General features: G+C 35.8%; 1 protein-coding gene across 2 annotated transcripts in view; it reads right to left on the reverse strand.

Annotated features, from left to right (window-relative positions):
- pak1 (p21 protein (Cdc42/Rac)-activated kinase 1) overlaps positions 1–24,148 on the reverse strand; it is a 100,796-nt gene that overhangs the window by 52,601 nt on the left and 24,047 nt on the right. For both annotated transcript variants that reach the window (XM_030152237.1, XM_030152235.1), the window contains exon 2: positions 23,272–23,329. The gene's annotated coding sequence lies outside the window, so the exon portion shown is untranslated. The remainder of the gene's footprint in view (positions 1–23,271; positions 23,330–24,148) is intronic.

Raw genomic sequence — 24,148 nt, forward strand, 5'->3', positions numbered from 1 at the left:
TGTTGATTTACCATATCTACACTGTAAAAAACACTTGTCTTAGTATTTTGGGGTCAGAAATGGGAAGCTGAGTCAGCCCAGCTAAACATCTAACTTCCTAAATCCATTCTGTGAACAAACGCTATCAGTTTTCAACTTCGCCATGTAATTTCAGTTACTTGATAAATGTTACCATGTTGGTTTTAATAATTACGGAAGAGGATTAGGGCCACTAAAAAAAAAAAAAAAGGTCTAATATATATATATTTTTTTATTATTATTATTCTGAGAATAAAGTCAGAATTATGACTTTTTTCCTCAGAATATTTTTTTTTCTCCAGTGGCCCTAATCCTCTTCTGTAAATAATAATGTCATCACACCACATAATCCATAACCAAATCAATGCTAATATTAGCTGATATCACGCTAACAGATTAGGCATTTAAATGAAGTACTGGTGAACTGTATGAAATATTTATTAATATTAAGTATAAAATACATTACTGTGCAAAAGTGTCATTCCACCATGACCTTTGTTGGTTTTTCAGGAGTGAAATGATCATACATATTTTTTTCTTATTCACTTTTCTTCACATACAAATACAGGAAATATGTGCACGGCCTTAAAAGACACACAAAAAACTGAACTAAATGTGTTGTAAAGGTTCACTATTTATTGTGACCTCTGGCCCCAGAAACAGCATAAAAATTAGAAACATCTGACATGTGTTGAATGAAACCTGGTATAAAACATCAGAAAATGAATGCTGTTTTTGTCCCAGGCTGTTAACATGTTTATATTTGCAGTAATATTGGACAGTTTAACATGACAGTCTATGGGGATTCACTCACTTTTGCCTCAAGTGGACATTTGAGGAACTATAGGTTTTGGCTTCATTTTTACCTCCGCCAAGGAGGTTATGTTTTTGGCAGGGTTTGTTTGTTTGTCTGTCTGTCTGTCTGTCTGTCCGTTAGTGTGCAACATAACTCAAAAAGTTATGGACAGATTTTGATGAAATTTTCAGGGTTTGTTGGAAATGGGATAAGGAAGAAATGATTAAATTTTGGTGGTGATCGGGGGTGGGGGGGCCCACGGGGGGGGTGCAGACCAGAAAATTTCATCAAAATCTGTCCATAACTTTTTGAGTTATGTTGCACACTAACGGACAGACAAACAGACAGACAAACAAACAAACCCTGGCAAAAACATAACCTCCTTGGCGTGGGGGGGCCCACGGGGGGGGGGGGGGGGGCACTGATCAGCCTTGGCGGAGGTCTGTGCTCTCCGAGTGCTTCTAGTTTGTCTCTGAAGTGACATGAACACTTGGGATTCATGAATAGTAGTATCACAATAGTTTTAGTCCAGTATGATTCAGCTTCATTTGTTGCCCTTCTGTCAAAGGTTTTAATGGTGCATCCTGTTCCAGACCCTGACCATGAGTTTACATATTTCACCTTCTGATGTAGAACGACTTCAAAGAAACAGAGTGAGACTGAAACACAGAAACACCCAAAAAAACTAAACAGAAAGAGAGACTTGACTGGGTTTATTTACAGTGTGATAACAGCAGAGTACTGAAAACAAACTACAGAGGAGAGGGAGAGGGAGAGGGAGAGGGAGAGGGAGAGGGAGAGGGAGAGGGAGAGGAGAGGAGAGGAGAGGAGAGGAGAGGAGAGGAGAGGAGAGGAGAGGAGAGGAGAGGAGAGGAGAGGAGAGGAGAGGAGAGGAGAGGAGAGGAGAGGAGAGGAGAGGAGAGGAGAGGAGGAAAAGTGTAGAGAAGGGATAGGAGGAAGTAGGAAGTGCAGAGGAGACGGTTAGACGTGAGGAGGAGGAGGGTTGAATTCCGTCTCGTCTCTATCCTCGTGTCGTCATGGTGATGAGACAAACCCTGAGGCCCAGACTTCAAATGTATATTTTAACATATTTTACAGATCAGCCTCAACAGCATCAGTACATTTATAGATCCATGCACATACACATTAAGACACAACTTCATACAGGATCACACACACAGACGCACAACACACTCACAACCGCACAGACACACTACACAGATACACAACCGCACACACACACTAAACAGATACACAACCGCACACACACTAAACAGATACACAACCGCACAGACACACTAAACAGATACACAACCGCACACACACACTAAACAGATACACAACTGCACAGACACACACACTAAACAGATACACAACCGCACAGACACACTAAACAGATACACAACCGCACACACACACTAAACAGATACACAACCGCACACACACACTAAACAGATACACAACCGCACAGACACACTAAACAGATACACAACCGCACACACACACTAAACAGATACACAACCGCACACACACACTAAACAGATACACAACCGCACACACACACACTAAACAGATACACAACCGCACACACACACTAAACAGACACACAACCACACAGTGTTGTCCGACCACACCCTTCATGTGTGTCTTTGAAGTCCAAACCTCAGGACACTTCCTGGTTTAGACTCTGGATCCTCTGAGCTCTGCTGTGTTTCAGACATGTTTCATCTTCTAACGCGGCTTCTTTTAGTGTTTTAGTTTCATTTTCTTCCATGTTTATACATAGATAAATGTATTGGATGAGAAAACCAATAATTAATAATTAATGTGATGATTTATTTGATATTGGAGGTAATTTGTGAAAATGTTCCCATTTCTCTTAGAGACTGGAATATATTAAGTCCTTTGGTATTTAGGAGTATTTTTATTTTATACATGGCACATTACATTTTTAGGTTGATATGCAAAATGTGTCAATGTTGTGTTGTTTTTTCAATTTTATTCAAGTATATTCTAACACTGAACAAACATTTTTTTCTGTTTTCCACTTTCTTCTAGATCTGTGGAATGTTTCGTGTCTGTAATGTTCTGATCATAAAGACAACTTTAATACCACAAATAATCTGACATTTTCATCCTGTGCAAACATTCACACTGTTCAAAATAAACAAATGAACAAAACTGTGAGTTTTTTGTTACTTTCATCTTATTAAGTCTTGTCATTCTTGCCTTGTTACTGTTTTCATCTTCTTGTGGATTTTACATCACTATTTCTGTTACGTCAGTTTTTGTCTACTGTCATTTTTGCCTGTTTGTGTCTTTTACTTTTTGCAAAGTTTTGTCTTGTTGCATCTTTTATGGCATTTTCATTGTTACACCTGCTGCAACATTTACATGTGACATCTTTTGTGCAGTTTTCATCTTATATCTTTTGCACCGTTTCGTCTTGTTGCGTATTTTGCACCCTTTGTCTTCCTACACTGTTTTCATTTGTTTCACCGTTTTTGTCTCATTAAACTTTTTGCATAATTTTCATCTTGTTACATCTTTTGCGCTGTTTTCGTCTTGTGACATCTTTTGCACTATTTTTGTCTTCTTACACTGTTTTCACCTTGTTACACCTTTTGCACGATTTTCGTCTTGTTAGATCTTTTGCACATGTTTCTGTCTCGTAAAAAATTTTGCACCATTTTTGTCTTATGTCTTTTGCACCATTGTTGTCTTGTTACACCTTTTTGCACCATTTTTGTCTTATTACACCTTTTGCACCGTTTTCATCTTGTTATATCTTTTGCACCATTTCATCTTGTTGCGTATTTTGCACCTTTTGTCTTCCTACACTGTTTTCATTTGTTTCACCATTTTTGTCTCATTAAATTTTTGCATAATTTTCATCTTGTTACATCTTTTGCACTGTTTTCGTCTTGTGACATCTTTTGCACTATTTTTGTCTTCTTACGCTGTTTTCACCTTGTTACACCTTTTGCACCATTTTCACCTTATGTCTGTTGCACCATTGTTGTCTTGTTACACCTTTTGCACCATTTTCACCTTATGTCTGTTGCACCATTGTTGTCTTGTTACACCTTTTGCACCATTTTTGTCTTATTACACCTTTTGCACTATTTTCTTCTTGTTACACCTTTTGCAGTTTTCGTCTTGTTACATTCTTACCTTGTTCCTTTAACACTGTCTTGTAACTCTGTAGTTGCTTTAGTCTTGTAACATCTTTTTTTGTCCTTTTTATTGTCCGTTTGCACCTTTTACCTGGTTTTCAGCACATATTTCTCATAATTTAAAACCACTAATAACTTTCTGTTTTTTTTTATCTCAGGAAAGAGACAATGATTTTACATTAATAGTGATAATTACTGATATTAACTGATAGGGATTCTTTAATCACTGTAATATATTTGGCTGTATCACCCATCTCTAGGTATTTAATTAAAAGGCAGCGTTTTGCAGTTATGTAATTGCCAAAGCTGACATTGCAGTGAGATTATTTGTGCAGCTTCATCAGTCGCATGTGAGAAGCTCAGAGGGTGTGTTTGGCTCTTCTGTCAGGTGGCAATCAGTGTGTGTGAGGCATAAAGACAGATGGTAATTTTGTCGAGGAGGACATGGCCAAACATAAAAAAGAGAGAGGAACGAGAGGGGGATGGTGGTTTTCTTCTGCATGAAAGAAAAACTGGACAAACCCGACAGATTAAGAGAAAAAAGAAGAAGAAGCAGAGCAGAGGAAGCAAAAAGAAGAATGAAATGTCAGCTGATGAAGCCTGTTTTTATTATGTTCTTTCCTCTCTTTATGCTGATAAATCTGTTTATTCTTAATGCTGTTGTACATATTGTTTAGTAAAGGACATATAGGATGCTGTTGGCCGTGTGGGATATTCCTGATCTAAAACTGTCCTTATTTATTCATGCATGATAAGAAAGAAAGAAGAGAGGAAAAAAAGAGGAGGAGAAAGTCCAGTGCAGACAAGGACAGCAAAGAAAATAAAAGAGAAAAGAGGTAGAGCGGATGAAGGAGGGTGAGCGTGACTGAGGAACAGACTGTAGCCTGGCAGGGGGTGTGTACATGCACACTGGGTTTACTGCCTTGCCCAAGGGTACATCAGCAAAAGAGGTGAGCGGGAACATGACATAATCCTATCAGATATCTGACAGAATCCATCTCAAGAAAAACCATGATATTATCAGTTTAAAACAGAGTGTGATGTGATATAAAGCAGTATTTGTTCTAGCAGAGTACATACTATGGTCCAGACTGAGGAACACTAAATAATGGTTTATTCAAAAACAAAAATATGATATTTTAATCCTCAGTCACCCCAGCAACCATCGGCAACCCAAAGCATCTACTGATCTGAAACTTTTCAACCATTAATCCTATCAATACATGAAAATAATTGGTGTAAAATGCAGTTTGTCATCTTTTTATGGTCATCAGATATGACCCATTTGGACGTTCCGAGGCTCCATAGTTACCATGGAAACAGTCATCTTCTACAACATTAATTCACTAATAAAACTCATGTAGTTTGATAAATGACAGTGGTTGGAGATACTTTTTTGAGTTCAGATAATAATATTTTTGGCTGAAGAAGTCACTTTTTCTTCAGTTTTGTCTGTTCTGATTATAACCATTGAATTTTCTTTGATCTTTTATGAACATGTGCATTTGCATATCTGTACATTATAATTTTCTTTGATCTTTTATGAATATCTGCATTTGCATATCTGTAAATTATAATCATTATAAATATAAAATATTTTTTACATTTTACTGAAAATGCAAAATGCAGAGGATAATATGATAATAAACGGTGATAAACCACTTAAGAAAGGTTAAATGTGGAGAAAAATTCATTTGTAAGTTGCAACAAAACCCATGTAGTTTGATAAATGACAGTGGATGGAGACGCTTGTTTTATGTTCAGTTAATGATATATTTTGCTGAAATAGTCACTTTTTTAAATTTCTTCTCTGTTCTTATATAATAACCATTAAATTCAGCTTTTATGAACAACTACATGATTAGAAACTTAAATATAGGAAAATATATAATTTTCACTAAAAATGCAAAATGCAGAGGATAATATTCTAGTTAGTGATCATAAATCAGTTAGGAAAGATTAAATGTACAGGAAAAATTCATTTGTAAGTTGCAACAAAAATAGTTTTGAGCTTTAAGGGTTAGAATTGTTTAAAACAGTTAAAGGGTTAAAAGCCAGCCACTGTAGAGATCATAGAAATATGATATAGGTTAAATATAGAGAGATTCATTGTGTAGCTCTCAGTCGTCGATGTGAAAAAGGACAGAAATAGTCGTGTTAAGACTAAAGAGCTCAGAGTTCACCCTGGATTCAGATCAGTTTTGGAAAGTTACAGAAACTGTCGGATGCAGAACGGAGGAGGATTTAGTTAAACATGACTTTTTTTCCCTTCACTTGCCTGGTTTTACAAGTAGGTCAGAAGTGCTCCTGCCTGTCTTCTACGTTATTTCCATGTTATGTGGTCCATTGCACATGTGGACTAGGCCTTTATCTGCTCCCCACAGTCTTCCACTTGGACCAGTAGGTTCAGACTGACACTTTACAACCTACATGTTATAAAAGTTCAAAATAAAGATTCAGCCCTCACCTTTTTTTGCAGTTATACGTGTCCTGTCAGCAGTTTTACAGACATCTCTTATTTCTGTTATCTATGAGGAGTCTGCTTTTTGGACTGCCGGGGATTTCATTACAATACCATGAGTGGAATTAAAGTTTGAAAGTTAACCCTTTAGGCACCACTATTTTCTTAATATTTAATATAGACATCAAGATTTCAAAAAGCTGTCTGTTTCATTCAGTTGTTACTTGTTGTAATATTGTGACATTGGTGCATAAAGGGTGAAGTCACTTCATTTTCGCCATTAGAAAATTCTGTCTCTGCATTTCACTCATACTAACACACACATAGTACCTAGCATTAGCATTAGCACTTTGCACACATCTGTAGCAGTGAGCTGCTATTGAAGGCCTTCTGGGATCAACTCTAAATCTTTATCAGCACCGTGGTCAGGGGTACCAACAAAAGAGCGAACCTACATCTACCTGTTTTTAATAGTGTTGCAACTAATAACAAATTTTTCAAAATCTTTAGACAAATTTTTTGATTAATCAACTAATCTAAACGACTAATTTAATAAGAATTAAATGCTTGTTACTTTGTTGTGTCCATTTTAGCGGACCAGGGGGGTGGGGGGGTCTCTGGCAGCGGTCGCAGGGAGGTCCCGTTCCTACTGCATTGAAATGAGAGGGACACCAAGAATAAATAGGTCGATAGTAAAACAACACATCAACTACAAAAATTACCATCGACTAATTTTCATGGTCGATTAGGTCGACTAAGTCAACTAATAGCAGCAGCACTACTTTTTAATATTGGGGAATAGGGCTGTATGATTCTGGTTAAAAATAAAATCCCAAGTTTTTCCTCTAAAAACTCTATTTTCAATTTTGATTTTTGGGTAAATGTACAAAAGACAACAGAGGTTATTTGAATAATTTTGTTTGTTTGTGGTGAGACGTCGTATGTAAAGAATGGCATGACAGAATGTTACAAAATGGTTGCAAATGTTCACTTGGACTGAAAGATGAAAACGATCATCATCTAGTGGCCAAAGGTCATAGGTTAAGCCCATTGTGATTACTTTTTTTAATCCATAATTATTTTTATTTTGACTTTTTTATTAACTTTTATTTAACCAGGAGCAAAATCCCATTGAGATTAAGAATGCCTTTAGCAAATACAAAGCACAGTTAGAAGATTACACCATTAAGACAAATAACACACAGGTTTAGCGATAAATACTTAGTAGAAAATATCATTTATGAGCAGATTACGAAAAACAAGCGCAATTTATGGAGTCAGATTCAATAACTTTCAGTCTGGACTTAAAAACCTCAATGAAATTATATCAGTGTCAAGTCTTTCTGCAGCTGATTCCATGCATAAGGTGTAGAGTAAACAGAGCCCTTTGAGCCAGTTCTGTACAGACGTATGGGACAGAAAGCAATACATGATCATATGTACGGAGAGAATAAATATCAGAATTGCAGAAAAGAGAAGGCTGGTAAATGGGAAAACTGCTAGAACAGACTATGAAGTAAAGATTCCTACTGACGTGGTTCTTGTTCTATCCAGGTTTGGTTTAAAACATGTTCGTTTTCCTTGATAATGAAACAAACAGACTCAAATCACAACACTGTCCACAATGATTAGAATATAACATTCTCCAAACTGTGCGGCCCCTGTCATTATCCACACATTCATCTCCTTTAAGTCACCAAACCAAGTGATCATGCATCATCCTGCACCAACAGGAGCTATTTGTCCGTCCATCTGTTTCTGTAGCTCATTGATTATGCAGGTTATTGTAGGCACATGGTCCCATCACGAAACCCCTCCCAATCAACCTGCTCCATTCAACCATCTGTCCAGCCCCGCCTCCTCACGCTGTCTTCAGGGGCCAAATGAGGCCACTCGGACTCAGTTTAAGTCTCACAGGGATCTTTACCGGTTAAAAAACATACATAATCAATTACGTCGTCTACCAACTGAGATAATTTGGGCGATCTCTACCTGCTGCGTACGGTCTGATTGTTCATTCACCTTCCACTCCTGCAGCTCTAATAAGGAAGATGTCAGTATTCAGATTCAAGATGCACCGTCTACACTATCAAACATTTGTTCAGTTTGATATCTGTCTATTTAAAACAACAGCGGTAAAAATGTTTGTTCCTCATTCGAAACAAGACGCTTATTTCATATTTTTGTTCATAAACTGAACATCTTTTTGCCCCTTAAGAATTAATGGAAATACTGCAGTGTGTCAGATAAGAGGTACAATGACTGTTCGATAGACTAGAATAGAATAGAATAGAATAGAATAGAATAGAATAGAATAGAATAGAATAGAATAGAACTCCAGTGAGTGCAACAATATAAATAAAAAAAACAGTAAGTAAGAAAAATGGAATAGAGTGAATGTAAAATTACAAAAACTACAAAGTAAAATAAGAATATAACTAAAAGTAAAATAAAAAATTGTCAAAAAATATGAGTAAACACAATATATAACAATATTAGCAGACTGCCGACTTAATTTTCAGTACTACAAAGATAATCAGCTCAGACAATTTCTTTAAAAAAACGGTCAAACCTACACCTTCCATCTTCATAAATGTGAATATTTTCAATTTTCTTTCCGTCTATTTTTAAGTTGACATTTGAAGACGTTTACACCATTTTATGACATTTGATAAGCCAAATTATTACTCAGTTAACTGGAAACCACTTAAAATTATCATTACTTGCAACCTTTAAGTAAATATGACCATAATATTGTAACAGTATGGGCCACAATGATGCAGAGTCAGATACAACAAAATCAGATACAACAAAAAATCAGATACAACAAAAAAAAGGCATAAGAAAATAGGAAAAAAGCGAATAGAAAATTACAAAAAGTAAAATATGAAAACAGAATATAAATAGAATATAACAGAATTCAAAGTACAATTAAATAAAAATAGACATCAAATGTGATTAGACATAATTCCAACAATATATAACAATATTAGCAGATTGCCAACTATTTTAATTTTCAGTACTATAAGGATAATGAACGCAGACAATTTATAAAAAAAATTTAAAAAATTAAAAAAGGCCAAACCTACATGTTCCGTCTTTGTAAATGTGAATATTTTCAATTTTCCTACTGTCTGTCTTTAAGTTGTGACCAAATATGATATTTGAGGACTTAAGGAAACATTTTTACACCATTTCATGACATTTAATAAACCAGACAATTACACAGTTAACTGAAAAACACTAAAAATGATGATTACTTGCAGCCTTAATGTAGATATGACCATAATATTGTAAGAATGTGACCCACAATGATGCAGAGTTTTCAATCAGATACAAAAAAAGGCATCACTCACAGACTAATCCTCTAGAAACAGAAAAAAACATATCAATGCTGGTTGTGACTTGTCTCCAAAATTGTGCTTCAGATCATGGTTTGTGATTCTACCTCAAAAAATCCTCATATAACCTCCTGGCCCGATTGACCAGATCTACAGTATGTGTGTAAATAAACTATTGTTAATAATAAAATGGAGAGAGAAAGCCAAACTACTCAAAGTGAATCAACATTTATAGATCCTGACAGTCCTGCTCACTGACCTGACATGACCTGGTTTTCTTTGTGTTGAACCCTTGTCTGTTCTCTCATGATTTAACTATTAATATTTAACAAACACGCCTTTAAAACCTTGAATGTCAGTGGAGTGAGATGCTGGTTTCATCTTATAATGCTCATACAAGGCCATCCTTCATCAGTCATAAGGATATCGTGTCGTATTTGTGACATGTAAAGGAATCTAGTACTGTGTCCACATTCACTGTTACAGAATCATGTAATTACTACTGTTTAACTCAATGTTTTTAATTAAAGAGGAAGTGGATTTACAGCCTGTGACAGAGGAGTCACTTGTCTGTTATGAAACCTCATAAGTCAGAGCAACGATGCAGCCCAGGTCTGTTTTATCTCCGTCTAAACTAACAGGATGGTAAAATGAAACCCTTTCTGTTCATCTGACATGGAATACTGATGAATGACTTCTTCTTCATGGGACTCTGCAGAACTCACTTAAATGGAGCGGTTAGGCTACAATTTCAGTATCAGTTAATCTATCATTTATTTTGACAAACACACCTTTAATTGCTTAGTCTATAAAGTGATTAAAAAGCTTTTTTTTTTTCCATGTACAATGCGCCAAAACCTGCAGTTCCTCAAACGGCCACTTGAGGCTCCAAAAACAAGAAAGTCCCCATAGACACCACTATTAAAATGTCCAACATTACAGCAAAAATAAACATGTTTAAGATGTTTAGATGGTGACTCAACTGCTTTGATAATTACTGTGACTTTAAGAAAAAAGTCAAAATTATTTGATGTTGGACTATATGGCTCAAACCAATGAAGACCTTGGCCAGGGAAGTGGTCCATAACATGCCACTCACCTCTTTTTTTGGAGGAATCTGTGTGGAATCTAGGCCAGTTTACCAGTGATGCAATATCATGTGCCTTATCATCTTGAGTTGTACACCCTATTTTATTTTATGATTTTTTTTTTATTTTTTTGGGGGGGGATCCTCCTTTTTTGTATTTATTAAGTTCTTTTCTCCTTTGTATTTCTGTGAGTTACTTGGCTATTTTGAAAAACAATAAAAAAAAATACTGAACAAAAAAATAACAATTTCTCAGATATTGGCTTCTTAATGTAAGTAATTTTTCATTTCCGCCCTCATCTGCAACAGTACACTGAACATATTTGGGTTCTGACAATATAAGACGACATTGAGGATTTTGGGAAACACTTTTTTTCACCATTTTATGTCATGTTTCCAACCAAACAATTAATCAATTAATTAAGAAAATGATTCGCAGTGAAAGAAAGCTTTAATTTGCTGGGACAGGGACAGAAACAGTTTGGGAATTTATGGCTTATCTCCTCATTTATGACAAAAAAAAGTTGAATAATTAAATTGTAATAACTGTTGAGACCAGTGTTCAACTCAAGACTGAAAAGAGAAATTCAGCGTCTCCAGATGACCCAAACTTAAAAAAATGTGACATTAAAATCCATATATTTGCATTTTTAAAAATCTTTTATGTTGATTTGTCTTTTTTTTTAGATCAATGTATTTGTATTAAGTATTTAAAACATACAAAAAGTAAGACAAACACTGAGACATATAGCAGAGGCATAAGACGCCATAAAAAAAAAAAAAAAAAAAATGGAAAAATTAAAAAAATAAAAATTCAAGGCTTCCACTATGTAATTCACTTTGTTCACAGCACACATTATCCAGAGTCAAGGTGCTTTGTCATCTGTTCTACATAAGAAATTAAAGGATACCATACCACATTAAACTTCCCCATTGAGCCATTCAATGTGTATCTAATCTTTTCAATTTTAAGGAAAAACATGACATCACATATCCATCTGCCAAAGGGGTTTATCATTCTTTCAGTTTAAAAGAATGAGTCGGCACACTAAAGGGAGGAGTAGGCTATACTATTTAATTGTGGCCTTGGTAGAGTGTCATTTTTTTTTCATTAGTTTTTTCTTCTTTTTTTTTTTTAACATTGTTTTGTATTGTTAAATGTTACATTATCTGTCTTATTTTGTCATTTCTGTCTTTCCACATTGTTCTTGTCTTGTCATTTCTTTTGTATCGTGTCTGTCTTATTTTGTCATTTTCATCTTATTGCCTTTTTTTAACAGTATTTTTATCTTTTACAGCTGATGCCTCTCCTCTGCCGGCCCACATTTATAAACAGAGAACGCTTGTCTTCTATTTTAATTAGGAAAATAAATTCATGTCTCATCATTGCTGTATATATTTCTCTGCCAATTTGGCGACCCACACAAGTATCAGAAGGTACGTCTGTTCGTCAGCTGGCTCTGATTATGGTCAAGATAAGTTTTCACTGCCATTTCAAGCCAGATTAATGAGATCCTTGGTAGGTAAGTAGATTTAGTGCTAATAAAGCTCACGTGAAATTCTGTGAATAAACCCAAGTAAAGAATGTAAGTAATATAATGTAATTCTAACTGAGACGCAGACACAGAAATGAACTTCTTTTAAATTATATTAAGCTGTATTAAACATATTAGATCATATATCATTAACAGTCGTCTGCCTGCTAAGCTTGGCTTACGCTTACTGAGTTAAACAGGTTTTCCTAAGAAACATCTCGACTATAGAGCTGTACAAAGAGTTAAACTAACAAGACAGACAACTAATTTTCCACTAGGTTTCAAGGAGTTCTTTGTTGGAACGGTCATACAGTATTACTGGGTTTTCCCTTAATTTCTGGAGGGATTAGATGTTGTGGCTGCGGTTTGGGGGAAATCTGAAGGGCTGTCATTTTAATATTCATTTGCATTTTTTGTCTATTTGATCCTCAGTTTGTGGAAAACCTAGATACATTGCTGGAGGGCTTTTGATCTTCACACAATGAAAACAATGAAAAATACATATACTTTCACATTATTAAATAGAGTTTGAATTACCACAATTACATGATGTGTGTGCAAAAATCTAGAAAAGCTAAAAATAACAAAAAGCTTAACTACAAAACTCCACTGGGGACCAACACCACCCATTACAGCTCAGAAAAGTCAATTAGTTTTGACGCTTTATTTGAGGGTTTGTCATTATTTTTGCTCTGGTGTTGCACCTCTAATCTGTACTAGGAATAGGAGTGCAACAGTACATGTATCCCACGGTTCGGTCTGTATCTCAGTTTTTGGGCCACGGTTTTGGTTCGGTTTCGGTACGTGTTTTGTGCGTAAAGAGAACAGTTTTTTTCCCCCCAGAATTAGATTTTTTTTTATTTTGCTTGTCAGCAAAAACTGAATTTCACAGTAGGAACAAATTATATCACTGTACTGAATAAAATAACACTTTCTGTCCAGAACAACAGAACCTTTCCTTATTCCTTGACTACTTGTATTCAGTCGTATCAAACAGACATGTGCACACATAAGGCCCAAAGGGAGCTTTTTTAAATAAATAAATTCCTGTTCTGCATAGAAATCTAAAAGAAAACGGCAGTATAAAAATGTCACGGTTATCTACCGTATGCATTTCCTTGTAATAGCGTGTCACGGTATTGTATGTGTCAGAGTCCTGCACCGGTTCAGGGACCCGCAGGAACTTAAAAGTGAGTTATTATGTAGACAATGTGTTTAATCACAGCTTGGGTTGCAGGTGTAATATACGCAGGTACGGGCAGGTGCCGGTTTTGGAAAAGTGGTGGACCCCTGCAGGACTCTGATGTGTGTTGAGTCTAAAGCCGCATCCCTTTCCACTGTCTCTCACGGAGGGTCGGGGCTTCCACATGCTATTTGCTCACATGCATGTCGACCAAGCGAGCAAACGAGAGAGAGAGAGAGAGAAAGAGAGAGAGAGAGAGAAATCAATTGCAAACCGAAAACCTGCGGTCCATAAGGCCAGATTGTCCCGTGCATGGTGGACCGAACGGTACACTGTTTTCCCCCCCGAGTACCGTTGCATCCCTAATTAGGAACTGTAAAACCTCAAATGAATCCATGAGGCTCTAATGTGGCAGATTAAAGCTGCAGCACTTGATAGTTTTTTGGTGTTACTGGGCAAAAATTCAACAGTTTCCTCTCAGCATATTGGAATTCAAGGGGTCTCTGGACTCTGTCTTCAGGCTTTTTGGGGGCTCTTGGCTGCTTGTGGGCATTTTCAGGCAGGTAGGGGTTAAATATGTGATTGACAGTGACAATTATTGATCATTTTACAGGTTCAGTCAGATGTGACTCTACTCTTCTACTCCATGGATCGACATCTGAGCTTGAAATCGGCAACCAGTGAGAGTTTGATGTTTCTGTGAAGACAATATAAGTGTAGTTTAATCTGAAAAACACAATTAAATTAACAATGTCATTTCACCACATGAGAGTCGAGTAATGAAGCTCACATTCATTCATCGCCAAAATGATTGGGGTAATAATTGTGTACATTCTAATAACTGTGTGAAAGTGTCAAAAAGTCTGTTTCTGATGGAATTAAAAATCTCTAACAGGAGGCTTTCTATTTGTAAAGAAACAGTGCAAACATGTAATGAACGTAGTCCAACAAAGAGGAAAGAATGAGGCAGATAAAAGCAGAAGAAGTTAAGAAGGATGTAAGTGAAACTGAGAGAGTAAAGTCAGATCTAAAGAAGGAGGAAAGACAAAAACTACAGACAGAAGATGTAAGGATGGATGAGACTGAAACGAGCAAAAATGAAATGAAAGAACCTGAACTGGAGCTGAACACTGGTGTGAGACATTCGATTCAATCCCAGGATGCACTGCAGAGCCTTAAGTGGTGAGTCCATTTTCTAATGACGTTAATAGGCTTAATGCAGACACACAGACACTAACACTGATGGACTCGATCGTATACAACGGCTTAAAGCAGCACAAACACAACAGGAAATTACAACATTATCATGAGCACCATGAATGCATCATAGAGTATGTGGAACCTATAGGAGTACATACATGCATACAAATACACTGTATAGGAGTACACATGTGCATACAAATACACTGTATAAGAGTACACATGTGCATACAAATACACTGTAAAAGAGTACACATGTGCATACAAATACACTGTAAAAGAGTACACATGTGCATACAAATACACTGCATAGGAGTACACACATGCATACAAATTCACTGCATAGGAGTACACACATGCATACAAATACACTGCAGTGGAAATAAATCAACTGTGACGTCCAATGAATGCAAATGAAAAGGAAGTAGGGTGTTAAGCTTCATATCAGCTGTGTAACTTCTGTTTTCATGGGTCAAACTGAACCACACCAGATTTAATTTAAAAGTACAACATCTGGGCTGATTTCAGGGTTGTCAAACATACGGCCCATAGGCCAAAACCGGCCCGCCAAAGGTTCCAATCTGGCCCATGGGAGGAACTGTCAAATACAAAAATTACACTGAAGATATTAACAATCAAGGATGTTAAAATCATTTTAATTCTGAAATTTAATAAATAAATATATAAATTTGTTTTGGTGTAAAAAAGTAAAAATGCTAAAAAATGTTTAAATTTACAAACTATCCTTTCAAAAAATGTGAATTAGCTAAAGTAAGATGAACAATCTGAAATGTCTTAAGAGAAAACAGAGTAATTTTAACAATACTCTGCCTGTTACTGAATTTTTTATGCAATTGTAGATCCACTGTGATCAATAAGTTGTAATGCACATGTGTGAATGATATAATGAGACATAATTTTGTTAAAATTCAAAGTAGTTTTCTTAAGAAATTCAGGTTGTTCATAGCTGATCATATTATTGTAACATTTTCATGGGATAATAATAATAATAATAATAATAAGTTATTATTATTATTATTATTATTATTATTATTATTATTATTATTATTAATAGCGTTTATAAAGCACTTTTCATTCGGCAGAATCTCAAAGTGCTACAGAGAATATAAACATTTTCATAATGTAATTTAACTTTTTTCATAATTTAATGTTATTTTTTGCACCAAAACAAAGATAAAAATTTGGAGTTGTCATTATTTATAGGTTATTATGTTATTATTTTACTGGTCCAGCCCAGTTAAGATCATATCGACATACTTGTGCATTTTAACACCATTTTTGTATTTTTATAGTTTTGTCACTTCAGTCGATTTGGTCTTGATATGCTGTTTTCACCTTTTTACATTGTGTGGTGTTGTTTGTCGTTTTTGTCATTTTTATCTGAGGAAACCATTAGCCTCTTTTACAATGGCATTAAAAATACATTTTATGTAATTTTCTGGCATTCGTCACTTTCATCATCAACTTTTGCAGTTTGGTCTTTATACATCATTTCAGTCTTTAATGTCTATCATCATTTACATCTTTTTACATAGTTTTATTCTTTTCATGTTTGTTTTCATTTTCATTTTGCTTTTTTCTTTTCACATCATGTAAATTTTTCATGTTTTCATGCTTTTATGTCATGTTTGTTTTCATCTTTACATAGTTTTTATCTTTTACATCCTTTGACATTTTCACCTTTTTGTCTCCGTCTGTATACAAGTCTATGATTAATATTCTATTTCTTACTTTTAATTTGCCTTCCTCTCATCTATTCTACTTAAGCTACTTATCATCTGAATGTGGATGTGAGAGGAGGACGAGGGAAAACGTCTGGTCTGAGTGGTCCAGTGATGAGCGAGAATGAAAAGAAGAAAGGGCCGAAAGAGGACAAAAAGACGGTAAAACAGCGAACAGCAGGAGCGAGAGACAAACTGAAAGGACGCGAACTGGAATGAGAAAGGGAGATACGGGGGGAAAAGAGGGAAGGGGGCAACGAAAGGCCAGAGAAGAAAAAGAGCGAGGGATCAAAGAATAGAAAGAAAGCTGAGCAGCAACACCAGTCCACTGGAATCTGGACTAAAACCATTTTTCACTGTAGAACTGTCTGAGGCTCAGGCCCTCTTTGTTTCAGAGCCTCTCTCACCCTCCCTCCCTCCCACTTCTTCTTCTACTCTTCTGTGGCTCTAGTCACATCGAGGGTCTTGTTGTTCTACTCAGATTCTACAAAGAAGCCGCAAATAATTGGATTGCATGTGTTTTACAAAGGACATTAGCCGTCCGAGTTGAAAAATACTAGAGATGGATACAAGAAGCAACTGAAGCCGCAAGTATTTTAAAGTGTAATACCACTGATGACCACTAGATCCTGCTTCAAAAAGTCCTGATTCCCACAGGCTTACATGGAATTTCACTCAAAAAGATGCAAAGACCAGACATTCTGGTCTCATTTGTTTTATTTGGACCCTTTAATGAGAAATCTTTTTTTAAATTACCATCTGTTAGTAGGAGGTTAGGGCCAAAATAAGTTTGTAGAGCTTTTTTTGTTGTTGTTGTTGTTGAACCGTTATTTGTCTGAGAAAAATATTCAATACAATTTCAGTTTTATTTATATAGCCCAATATCACAACAAAGTCACCTCACAGGGCTTTACAGAAATGTTGAATTAATAAAAAACCAAAAACAACCACACAATGAAAATAAACAAACAGTAAAGTAATCAGTTATTAAAGAGTTGGTGAAGCAAATGCACTCACAATAATTAAATGAAAAGCAAATTAAGTTTCCCTGTTAAATTAAAAGAAGGGTGTATTTTGAGTTTATAAATGTTGACCTCACTTAAGTCATGGATAAAACATGTTACGGGAAAAAAAATGCAAGAAGACAAAAATTATGTAAAAGAAACAAAAGAAAGGAGATGAAACTGAAGCAAAAAGATGAAAATGACATAAAAGACGCAAGATTAAAGGATAAAAACAACATGAGCCTCAGCCTTTAGGTCATGCTTTGACACGAAAAATTAGTGATAATTGGTTCTTAATTACCTCTACCAAGGAGGTTATGTTTTTGCCAGGGTTTGTTGGTTGGTTGGTTGGTTGGTTGGTTAGTTAGCAAGATTACTCAAAAAGTTATGGACGGATTTTCATGAAATTTTCAGAAAATGTTGATACTGGCACAAGGAATAAATGATTGAATTTTGATGGTGATCAGGGGGGGCAGATCTCCCTTTGCGGAGGTCTGCACTCTCTGAGTGCTTTTCCAGTTTCACTTTAAATTGTCAGGATGGAACGGGTGGAACTGAGTCGACTAATATTACTTTCTCTACAGTTTGTACATTTAACAGACACATTTAAACACAATACAGCAAACAGGTTTATGGCAACATAACTTAAGACCTACCACATCAAATGTAATACCTTTTAAAGACTTTTTTCAAGGTATTAAATGCAGATTTGTAAATTCAAGACTTTTAAGACTTTTTAATGAGAACCCTGTCTATCTGTAAACTCAAGTGGCCACACCTGTGGTTATTAAACAGGTGGGTTCTACTAAAATTCACTCTTCGAAGCTGTAACAAAAGGTGAAATTAATGACAGAGAAACATGTTCACTTTAGCTGTTGATGTGGACGTTTTCCCATGGAGGTCTATGGGGACTGACTGACTGACAGACTGAAGATTTTGACACTTTTGTATTAGCTTCATTTTTCAACCCTGGAGGTGAAACAGGAGATGAACGGGGGTCTCCTGCGTTAACCCAGACCTCCTCCCATGTGAACCTCTATATTTTATTTCTCCGTCTTAACACCAGAATGTGAACTAAACCACTAGGCGTCACTAATCAACAGTGTGCACTTGTGGATGGTACTCAGCTGCTCAGTCAACCTATGAACATGTTTTCCACTGAGGATACACTCTTCATATGCACATTGTGTGTCTGCATACATGTGTGTAATGCGACACTTTGGGACCTGGAGTCTCAGCCCATCCCTGAAGATATAAGCGACACACAATCCATCAGCTTCACATTACAAACACCTGCAAGCAGCACACTCCTGCTCCCAGAGGTATTGTACTGTACTGTGATATGAAAGAACAACCGGGCTGCCTTCCTGTCTGGAAATACCTAGGTTTGGCAAGTAAAACTGGAAAATAAATACCTGAAAAATAAATGAATACGAGCAACTTTTAGTTAAGAGACAAGATAATGGGCATTATCATGGAAATCACTAAAAGTATCATACATATGTGTGGTAATTACAGTCATTTCCATACATTACAATGTTTTGGATTTTCTGTTTATTTTATTAAACTCATTGAGATTGGAAGTCTCTTTTACAAGAGCACCCTGGCAAAGACTAGCAGCAGCTGCGACAAAGGCAGCAGCAGACGTACATACAGTCCTGTGCAAAAGTCTGTTTCCACCTTGAGCTTTGTTGTTTTTGCAGGTTGAAATGATCATTAATATTTATTTTTATTCTCTTTTTTCAGATGCAACAAGAAAATACATGAAATTTGTGCACAGCCTTGAAGGACACACAAAAAACTCAAATGGGTTGTAAAGGTTAAAGTCACTATTTTGTGTGACCTCTGACCCCATGACAAGAAGCAGCCCAAATAATTAGAAACATCTGACGTGTTCAATAAAACCTGGTACAAAATATGAGAAAATTAATGCCTTAAGTCTCATATTGTCTGAACAATAGGATTATAGACATGTTAAGTACAAAGGGAAGTCAGAGTAAATACGACTACTTTGGTTGATAGAAGCTGTTTTTACCCTGAAACTTGTGTTTTTTCCTGCTGTACATACTTCACGTATAGTTGCGGAAAAAATTATTAGACCATCTAAAGTCATCAAAAACAAGGGTTATGCAATCAAGTACTAACTCCTGTATGTATCATGTGACTAAACAGACAGAAAAGAAAACACAGAATGCCTAAAAGCACTGTTTTTGCCAGTGCAATGCCATAGATATTGATGTGAGAACTGAAGTGATTTTGGTTATTATCAAGAAAAACATGGAAAATGGATAGATATCAGCTCTAAAATTAAAGTCTTATGAGCTATGTTTATTGTTATCATTATATTTGTCCAAACAAATGCACCTTTAGTTGTACCAGGCATTAAAATGTACAGGAAATTGAAGAAAACAAGGGTGGTCTAATATTTTTTTCCGCAACTGTATATATTGGATCTAATAACAGAGACAAATGCATATGTGTGGACATTAGAACTTTTATAAACCAACAAACAGAAGTTTGGACAAAGACTTTGACAAAGGACTGTATATTTGTTCAGCCTAAACTAATAACTGATATTCCACCATGCTTGTCTGTTAACAGCTGTATGCTAAGCTAGCTGATCTTATATTGATATAATAAAAAAAAAAAAAAACACTTTCTATTGATTAAATAAATATTGTATTTCATATGTATATCTACCGCTATGATAACAGGAATTTCCTATTGTTTGCCTGATTGTTATTGTTAAAAACACTGTAGATTGACATGGTGGGTGTGAAAGATTGATGATTGACAGGTGAAGTAACCATGACTAAGGGGGCGGGACTTAATGATGTAGAATTATTTGGCTCCTTGTGGGTTTTCACTGTTACAATACAACATGAAATCAGAGCCAATAGATCTGCCTGATTTTAGTGTCCATTTCACTCCGCTCCATTAAAAACCTCCATTTTATTTCATCTCTATGCAGTTTCATCAAAATTTCAGAAAGTTTTCATCCAGGACCCCACCCATTTCATAGACTTGCACTCAAACACAACACACACACATAATGCAGGGCATAAAAGATGCATGGAGGAGCCTCTAGAGCACAGTGAAGCCCCCGACCAATCACACACAGGTGTGCCGCGGTGGGGGATGGCGAGGGGGTAACAGCCCCCCTGCCATCTATAATCTACCAGCTGTCAGACTCCACCCCTCCCCAGCCCTGTTACTATGGAAACCCCATAAATAATGAAGATTGCATTGCATTCTGGGAGCCATCAGGCAGAAAGGCAGAATCCCATTACAGCACTTACATAATGTGAAGCCCTCTGGTTTTCCTCATCGAACCACCACACTGTCCGCCGTTTCCTCTGACGTTTGGAGGAAATGACTTTACTGAGACCGATGATCTAATGAACAGTGAATCTGCAGCGAAACCTGCATCAGAGACTGTCAATAAAACACATCCTGAAAGGACCCTGCCGCTAATGGACATGACCGATGTACTCATCAGAGTTATTAAAAGGATTTGTTGATTAAACATATTTGGCACACAGTAATTAACTCATTTTCATTTGTTTTCCCAAGAAATAAAAGTTTTCATCTAAAATCTCTACAGCAGGGGTGTCAAAACTGGCCCACCAAAGGTTCCAATCCAGCCCGCAGGAAGTACAAAAATTACACTGAAGATATTAGCAGTCAAAGGTGTTGAAGTCATTTTAGTTCAGGGGTCCCATACAGACCAATATGATCTCAAGTAAAGAAAAATATCAAAACAACCTAGAAATAATGATTCCAAATCTTCTTCCTGGTTTAGTGCGAAAAAAAACAAAAAACATTCAATTATGAAAATATTTCCATTAATAAACCATCCTGTAACAACAAAATGTGAATAACCTGAAAAAGAATGAACAACCTGCAATGTTTAAAAAAAATGAAGTGCAATTTTAACAATATTCTCTGTTACTGAATGTGTTTTGCCTTTGTAGACATGCCTTTGTACATGAATAAATGATAAGGTGAGGAACAATATTGTTAAAATTGCACTTATTTTTCTTAAGAAATTTCAGTGTTTTCACTTTTTTGTTTGGATAGTTTGTAAATGTAAATATTGTCATAATTTAATGATTTTTTTACACTAAAACAAAGAGAAAATTTTGGAGTTGTCATTATTTATGTGTTATTATGTAACTATTTTACTGGTCTGGCCCATTTGACTGGGCTGAATGTGACCCCTGAACTAGAATGAGTTTGACACCGCTGTCTTATAGTGAATATAATGCAAAATTAACACAACTCCAACATGGTTTTCTTTATTTGTGAAGGGTCTGTTGTTACTTGACTTAAATCAGTTTTCAATTGTTATTTCAAAAAGTTCGACGTGTGGACATTTTTCCGATATCTACATGTTCAAAGATGCGTTGTGATCAAACCGACTCATGAAGCCAGTGGATCGTCACATCTCCACTTGTGATGATGTGTAGAAGGATTTATGGTTTATTTCTGTCATGTTTTCATACTGAGGTGGGTCGCACACATACTGGGATTGAAAGGATGCAGCTGGATGTATTATAGATAAGTCATTTTTTTCCCTCTTTTTAAAGGCACACTGTAAAGAAAACAGATCTTAGATTCATGTGACGGTTCATATTAACTGAAGTGCAGTATAATAGAAAACTTAGACACAATTAGATTGAGAATCGCTGACCCTGTATAAAGATAATATAACCCATAAAGACCCAAACATCAACCATCGAACAAAATCATCTACTGACCTAAACTGTTTAATACCTGTTAATCCACTAATCCTATCAATACATGTAAATAACTGGTGTAAAATACAGTTTGTCATCTTCTCATGATCATCAGATATGACCCATTTGGACGTTCAGAGGCTCTGTAGTTACCATGGAAACACCATCATCTTTTACAATATTGATTCACCAGTAAAACCCATGGAGTTGGATCAATGACAGTGGATGGACACACTTGGTTTATGTTCAGTTAATGAGAGATTTGAGTCAGTTTTCTTTGTTTCTGATATAATAACCCTCAACTTTAATCTGATTTTTTATGAACATCTACATGATCAGTGAATTAAATATAGAAAAATAGATGATTTTCACTGAAAGAATGAAAAATACAAAGGATAATATTATAAGAAATGGAGATAAATCCCTTAAGAAAGGTTAAATAAAGACAAAAATTCATTTGGGAAGTGCCATAAAAGTAGCATTGGGTCTTTTTGGGATAGAATATATGCTCATTTTAATCTGTGCATCTTAAAAACTCAATAAAATACCCTGCGATTCATACCTGACAGACAGTATATCCAATAACCTTATTAACTAGTTGCTATTTTCATCTCATTTACTGAAAACATCTAAATCTGTGTAAATAGCCTTTATTTTATCTACTAAATCCCCCCCTGAGAAGCAACGGATTCAAGTTTCCACATCACACAAACCCTGCAGACAGGACCACGCCTAAGACAAGTGAGCATGAAACCCTCCACCTCCAGCAGATAAACGCAAAAACAAAAAAAACAACAACCCGACAGTGTCAAATTCGGCACAGATCACCCAAATCCACCACTCTGAATCACTGGCTCCAAACTGAGCTGAATTACAACCTCCACATTCAAAACAATGGCATTAAAGTGTTGCATAAGCTGCCCCAGTGCCCCTGAGCAAAGCACAAGACAGAGTTCAACTGCATTCTGTGTAACAAAGTCCAGGTTTACCTGTTAATGTGGCGTCTGGGTCGATCTTCACGCAGAAAGACGAAGAAAGAGACTCAACCTGCAGAGAGAAAAAGAATAAATTGAAGCTTCAGCAAAATTACAAAAAGTATTGAGACACGTTGAGTTCAGGTGTTTCTTTTCTAACAGGGGTCTGGGATACAAAACAACTTCACATCTCACTTGGGAAGAAAAATCTGCCATTAAACTTTAAGGAAATATTGATGTTTATAAACTATATGGACATAAATATTGGGACACATCATGTCTACAGCTGTAAGATGACCTGCTCTTGCCGATTTGAGATATAAACATCTATATTTCCTTAAAGTTTAATTGGAGATTTTTCTTCCTCAGTAAGATGTGCTGAAAGTAGATGGTTAGCTGTGGTAGAAAATTATTATTCACAGTCAAAGCATGAAAAATATTTTAGAAATTTAGAGGTAGAACAGTTAAAATCATAGTCATGAAAAGAAAAAAATCAATGTTGAGAGAAATTAAGTAAAAACCATCGCTGAGTCATTTTGGAAGCAAAGATAACAATTTAAACCAAACTAACCACTGCAATGATATTTATCACAATATAAAATAATGATGCATGTTGTGTTATGAATGATGAAAAAAGTTTTATATTATGATACATATCATTACATTGGTCAGTTTGGTTGAAATTGTTATCTTTGCTTCCAAAATGCCTCAGAGATGGATTTTACTTCGTTTTTCTCAACACTGATTTTGTTTTTGTTTTATTTTAAATCCATGACAATGATTTTTAAATGTTCTACCTCTAAATTTCTAAAATATTTTTCATGCTCTGGCTGTTAATAATTTTCTAGCACAAGTAACCATCTACTTTCTTAACATTTAGGAAGAAAAACCT

Source organism: Sphaeramia orbicularis, chromosome 13 (genome assembly GCF_902148855.1).
Source record: "Sphaeramia orbicularis chromosome 13, fSphaOr1.1, whole genome shotgun sequence".
NCBI lineage: Eukaryota > Metazoa > Chordata > Actinopteri > Kurtiformes > Apogonidae > Sphaeramia > Sphaeramia orbicularis.